Genomic DNA, 6,990 nt, shown 5'->3' with positions numbered 1-6,990 from the left:
TCAAGAATATTAGCTACTGTATATAAAGAATTCCAAAGCAGGCATCTACAGTGTGTGTAAACAGACAGGAAGAGCCTCAGGGATTTGCGTCTTTTTTTAAAAATAACAAATGTTTGTGTTTTTGAGCTTTTTATTTTCATTTGTGAATATATTAGTGTGATAGATGTTTTATATTTGGAATACCAGGAGAGTGGATTTTGTCTTAAAGGTTAACATCCTCATATTGTGTTTCCAAAACAGACTCCTAATATATACAGTGCTTGTTGACAAAAATAAAAAAATATATTGATATTTTGTAATGCTCTACATTTTTAAATCTCTGGTCTACAGTAAGTAGCATCTATTCCACAAGTACTATATACTGTACTACTGTATATATAACATTCATAGGCCAATATTTACTAAAAGTCCGAGTTTGGTCGATTTGTGTTTTTTTTTCTAAGTCCCAATCCGGGAATTCACTAAGCACCAATCTCGGCAGTGTTTGGTCTATTTGTAATGGTTTGAATGACAACGTCCCGAAATACGAATGAATAGACCATCGGTCAAACGCAGCTGTTATTTCATAGAATGCGGGAATTCACTATTCATTCGTATTTGGGTGTTAGTCTCTGAGGGCTCAAATGCGGTCGTATTTTTTTGCGATTCGTTAAAAAAAGCGGCAAAAAAATAGACCTGCTTTTTTCAGTTGTGTTTACATGTGTTGCAAATAAAAATTACTCACACCTGAATTAGGATTCCTATAAAAGGATGTTAGGCCCATTTCAAAACACCTACACTCAGAAATGGCAGCAGGACTATGGGCCAGTGATCTTTTGTGTGCTGTGGGATTCCTCAGACTCAGACATCAGCCTGTAAGTACCCAGGGCCAAGAAACTGAACATGGTCAGCAGGTTGTACAGGTTCCGTGGAGGCTGCGCAGGCCTCGTTTTTTTAGGGGGCGTTTAAACTTGAACGCATTGTCCGATGATAAGGTCATACAGATGTTCCGTCTAAATCGTAACAACATTTTCCGTCTGTATGACCTTGTCAAACTGGGCCAAGACCCTGAGACAGCACGCTCTCGCCCTGTCTCAGGCCTGCACAAACTCCTGGCTGTGTTGCACTTTATGGCTACTGGCAGCTTTCAGGCTGTGTCTGGGGATGTCATAGGAATCTCACAGCCCACATTTTCCAGAATCTTAACACAGGTGATGTATACCTAACAACCTCTTCTGTTTTGTGTTTGTTTTAATTTTTCGGTGGCCAGTTCTGTCCTAAAATCTCAAGTTTATTGTTCTTTAAAATGTTCACACAGGTTTTGGCTGTTTTGCAGCCACACATCGAGGCCTCAATCTGCTTCCCTACCCAGGAGTCTCAGTGGCATGCCGTCAGGGTAGATTTCTATGAGCTGGCTGGCATGCCCAATGTGCTTGGAGCCATAGATTGCACACACATTCAGCTGAGACCACCTAGGGGCAGGCAGCACATATATACAAACCGCCATTTTCAACACTCCACAAATGTGCAGGTGGTTTGTGATGCAAATCTCAAAATAATGAGTGTTGTTGCTGGTTACCCTGGGGGCTGCCATGACTCCTTCATCCTCAGTCAGTCATCCCTCTTTGATAAGTTTGAGGATGGACAAATGCCAGATGGATGGCTGCTGGGTATGTAATTTGATATGTGTAGGCCTGCGTATGCTTTGCCCAAATACAGGTGCAGATGTATTAACCTGTAGAAGGCATAAGGAAGAGAGAAACCAGTGATCTGTGCAAGGTGATAAAGGCACCAGCCAATCTGCTCCAATATGTAAATGAACATTTAGGATCAGATTGTCTGCTGCCTTTATTACCTTGCACATATCACTGGTTTTTCACTTCCTTATGCCTTCTACAGGTTAATACATCTGCCCCACAGTGTGTTACTTATGCGTTGCTGTATCTTCACATGAATCACATTACTATATCTGTCTTTTAGGTGATGGAGGATATGGCTGTTTCTCTTGGCTTCTAACTCCATTGTCCCGACCTGATACCCCTGTTGAACACAATTACAATCATGCACATAAGTCCACGCGGAATGTGATAGAAAGATGTTTTGGTGTGCTGAAATCTAGGTTTCGGTGTCTGGATAAGTCTGGTGGCCTTTTGTTGTATAGTCCCTCCAAGGTGACTCAAATTGTGTTCTGCTGCTGCTTTCTTCATAACATGTGTTTGCAACAACATCTGCCACATGTTGAGGAGGAGGAGGAGGAGGAAGAAAGCAGCTAGCAAGCAGAGGAATTAGAGACATCTGGTGATACTTGGAGTACTGATGTAGGGAGGCAGGTTAGGCAACACATCATCAATAGCTATTTCTAAGGTAAGCTTGGTTTGCTTATTTCATTTGTTGTGTCTTCATAAATAGATGTTTTGTTTTTTTGGTCAAAATCCATTACTCAGAATGTGTCTGTCTCCTTGACACATACAAACATACCCTCGCTATATGGTCAACAAATTTTGCATGTGTATTGTGTGTCTTTTTAATATCAAAACCACAGATTATGAGTGGCATGCATTAAGTCTGGATAAGTGTTCGAAATCTTACAGTGCTAATTTCCTACAAGCCCACATCATCCATTTAGTATTTCACTTTATCATTGTGTGTAATGTCCTAATGCACAGGTTCACAAACTCGGCCCCCAGGCCCACACACAGTGCATGTTTTTCTCGTTACCCAGTAGAAGCACAGGTGTATGAATTACTCACAGACATATGTAAAAAGGTTCACAGGTAGAGCTAATTATGTCACTTGTGATTCTGTGAGTAGACCTGCAAAACATGCACTGTGTGGGTTCCAGATGGCCAAGTTTGAGAACCTGTGTTCCCAAAAAACTATCCTCAACATATAATATGTTTGCCTTGAGGAATACATGTGTCCCTATGTGTGACGCAACATCATATTTAAGACTCACAAACTTACTGTAATCAGGATTAATTTATTTCCTAATGTTTGATGCTGGAAACTTGATGATGTGTAAGTAAATACACAGTTTGCCACACATATACATTATTCTAATCAGATTTTTTTTTGTAAAAGTACATATTTGTTTGTTTCAGCATCATGTGTAAAAACATGCTTAATAATTTTTAGCACACACAAACCTGTCCCAACAATACTGACATTCATTTGTACAATGTTTTTCCAAAATAACAAAGGCAACATATTACAAGCTTTTTATGCCACTCAATTGTGTTAATCTTGTAATGTTGTATAGATAAGATAGCTAAGATATGTATCACTAACATTGTAATTTGGATTGTCTTCAGGCAAAGAGAATGATTGGAATCTAGAAAGAGTCTTGATTAGAAAAAAATCAAGTGGTCAGTTTACTTCCTGCTAAAGACATTCTGCCTGGCTGGCAATTATTGTATCTGCAGGCAAAGAGAATGATTGGAATCTAGAAAGAGTAATGATTAGAAAAAAATCAAGTGGTCAGTTTACTTCCTGCTAAAGACATTCTGCCTGGCTGGCAATTATTGTATCTGCAGGCAAAGAGAATGATTGGAATCTAGAAAGAGTAATGATTAGAAAAAAATCAAGTGGTCAGTTTACTTCCTGCTAACATGTATGTGTGGCTCCATCAACATTTTCCTCCTCCAATACCCAAAATAAATGAAAAGGAATAAATGTGCGTAATATTTTTCACAATTAATTTGGTGCACTTATAATTAATGATGTTTACAAAAGGGGCAAGGAGCTAAGTGTGATATTTTGCAAAGCATCAAAAACACTTGCTAACTTTAATTATCACAAATGTCTAACTTTTTTTGTTAGGTTTTTTTGGTGGCTGCTTGTCCTGCCCTTTGCCTTTAGCACTGTCATGTTGGCGTGCTCTGGTAGACCGTCTTGGTGGTGATGAGACTGGCGTAATATTTGGAGTAGTTGTACCAGAACTGCTGGTTGTTTGCTGTTGGTGCATGCATCTGAGTGTTTCATTCAGGTTAGTGAGGGTGGCATTGAGTTCACGTGTAGCAGCATTTTGATTGTCTACTATTCTGAATAAGCTTTCATTAATCTTTTGACTGTTTTGAAAAATGCTCATATAACTTTGCTGTTATCTGTGCTGTTCTTCCATTAGTCTGTGCTGTTCTTCCATTATGCGCTGTAAGTTGCCCATGACCTGTGTAATGTCTGTACACATGAGTTCCATGGTATTGCCTATTCTGGTTGTTTGCTCATTTTGTCCACTCAGATTTCTAGAGATTCTTCTGAGGTGAGATGGTAGGCTTGCAAACATTTGTGTCTGCTTACGCAGGCAATCTTCATTAGTGGCCTGCTGTCTAGCCCAAATAGTACAAAACACCTGATCAGGGCCTTGTGTTCCTGGTGTTGTTGGGCTGTGTTGTGGTGGGGGTGGTGTGCTTTGCAGTGGTGGTGTACTCACATGTGCTGGGGGGCTCATCCTTGCATTAATGGCTGCATTTCTAAGATGTTTGTCTCCTCCATGTCACTGTGTTGGTGTTGTTGCAGAGGGATGCTGTTCTCAGGACTCGAAGCTGAAATGTTAAACATATCTCCGTTAGCTATCCATATGGTTGTGAAATGAAAACAAAACACTACACATGGAACACATGTCAATCACTGTTGCTTTCAACTATTCTGCCTAGCAACATCATCACTCATAGCTTAAATACATACATATGCCTGCTTGTGGCAAATGTGTCTGGTTACTTAATTGTGAAAGCAAACACTTTAGTTTTATTGTAGCTCACACATACTCCAGCATAAAAGAAACATTGTAATACATAATGTGTTACCTTATAGCTTTGTTCAAACAAACATAGTAATGTTTTTGTAGGTATTTTGCAATGTTACCTTAAGCACACATGAGATTTTTTGAAAAACAAACTTACTTTTTACAAACAAACCAACATGCTTTTTTGTTGCAGCATCTTACACCCAATGTCATACTGTATGACTCAAGTGGACATACATATCTTTACTGGATGTGGACAAGGCCATTTAGTTTGGATTCCATTTCAGCTTTTACTTACTGCGGTAAGTATTTTGGTTTTGGATGTGTTTGGACTTAATGCAGTTATTACTGATTATGATTATGTCCTGACATTTTACACTTTTTTTCCAGTTTGATACTCACAATCAAGATGAGGGGAGTGTGGATGATGTCTTGGAGGTGTGTCCAAAATTTGGAGTGGGGGGACAGAACATACGGACGATAATCTTCGTGGCGGGGTAGCCTGCTGTGTTTGTGGCGGGACAGACGACCTTGCTTTCTTTTCGGCCACAGGTTTCTTGTGGTGATGTCTAACAGAAGAGCCACTTCTGCTACTCCATACTTCTTTTGATGGACCTTTTAATGAAAGTGCAATTTTGTTAGGGCCATTCCTTTACAAGCATACCCTATACTACAATGGACACTTTACCGTCATCATCATCAGATGTGTTAGGATTTACTGGCCAACGAGTAGTACTGCTTTTTTCAGACACTGTATAAAATGAGATATATTCATAAATCATGCTATTGTGTATACATCCACCCATTATGCTTATAAACATTTATACCTTTAGAAATGCTTGGTTTTTTTTTTATAAAAAACATAAGGAGCAGAAATACCAAAACAAATAATTATAATTTTTCAAATATGCACTATGGCAACATCAAGACAGGCAAACATGTACAGGACACTGACATAGGCCACAAGTTAAAGGAAATGGTTTTTTTTTTTTTTTTTTTAAACCACAAATTAATTTTGAATGGTTTTTAAAAATAATACAGATGCAATATCTAATTGGCTCTGTGATGTGACAATCCAAATACACATTACCACTATATGACCACACAAAAAAACAAGCAAATGTTAAGATTTAAAAAAATGCAGTATGGTGTCACGGAACAAATAGAAGCAAAAAAAAATAAAAAATTATATTAAAAAAAAAAACCTTCTGTAAAGATGACGTTACACATGTAAGTGGTTTACAAACCACTATCCAGTACTACAGCCTCTAACATGACAACGACTTATTTTAATTCTAAAAAACATGGAACACTTATATATAAAACATAGTCATATTTTTTAAAGAACAAAACGGCCAAAAGGAAAACATTATTGCAGGACAAATCAGAGACACAACAAGTCCAAACTACACATGCTAAATATCTGTGTGAAAAACACATGACATACAATAAAGTAAGATGTTACATTGGCTTTTAGCTAACACATGACCCAAAACAATGTATTTGCAAACACACACTTGAAGATGGGAGTAATATGCAACGTCACATGACACAGATTACAAAATACAACTTATACAAAAATTAAAACAAAAAACACAGGCTCACCATTCTTCCTTGGCCTATCTGAATCCCGGACATGGGTTGCAGAGACAACTTCAGGAGGTATGACACTCCACATGGGCTCCTCATACTCCAGATATCTTGCAATATAGGGCTGCCCACCACCGGTTTGCCGAGCCGACTTGGCCTCCTTGGCCATTTTGGACTTGACACGTCGCTTTATGTCATAGTACCGTTTGCGGCATGTGTCCTCCGTCTTCTTGACCACCCCCTCACTATTGACAGCAGCAACTACTTTCGCCCACAACACCGTCTTCCTCCGTGTTGGCACCTTGGCAGACTCAGGCCCAAATAGCTGCCTCTGATACTTCATCAGCTCACGCACCAATGCCACATTTTCAGCAAAACTAAACTTTACATTCCGCCCAGTCTTAGTAGTGGTGCGTGGCTGCGGAGCACTCTGACTGTCACTGTAATTTGAGGCTGCTGCAGCAACCTCACCCACCTCCTCCGCCTCACTAACCTCACTAACACTCACCTCCACCTGACCGACATCCTCCCCCTCACTCACACCCTCCACCTCTGAGTCACACATAATTGTGTGTGTAAACAGTTAACACAGGGGAAAAAAAGACAAACAACACACTCCTCCACTACCACTTCACAACTCACACACACACACACACACACACACACACACACACACACAC

Source organism: Pseudophryne corroboree, chromosome 1 (genome assembly GCF_028390025.1).
Source record: "Pseudophryne corroboree isolate aPseCor3 chromosome 1, aPseCor3.hap2, whole genome shotgun sequence".
In the NCBI taxonomy this organism is placed as follows: Eukaryota; Metazoa; Chordata; class Amphibia; order Anura; family Myobatrachidae; genus Pseudophryne; species Pseudophryne corroboree.
This window is presented reverse-complemented; position numbering follows the sequence as displayed.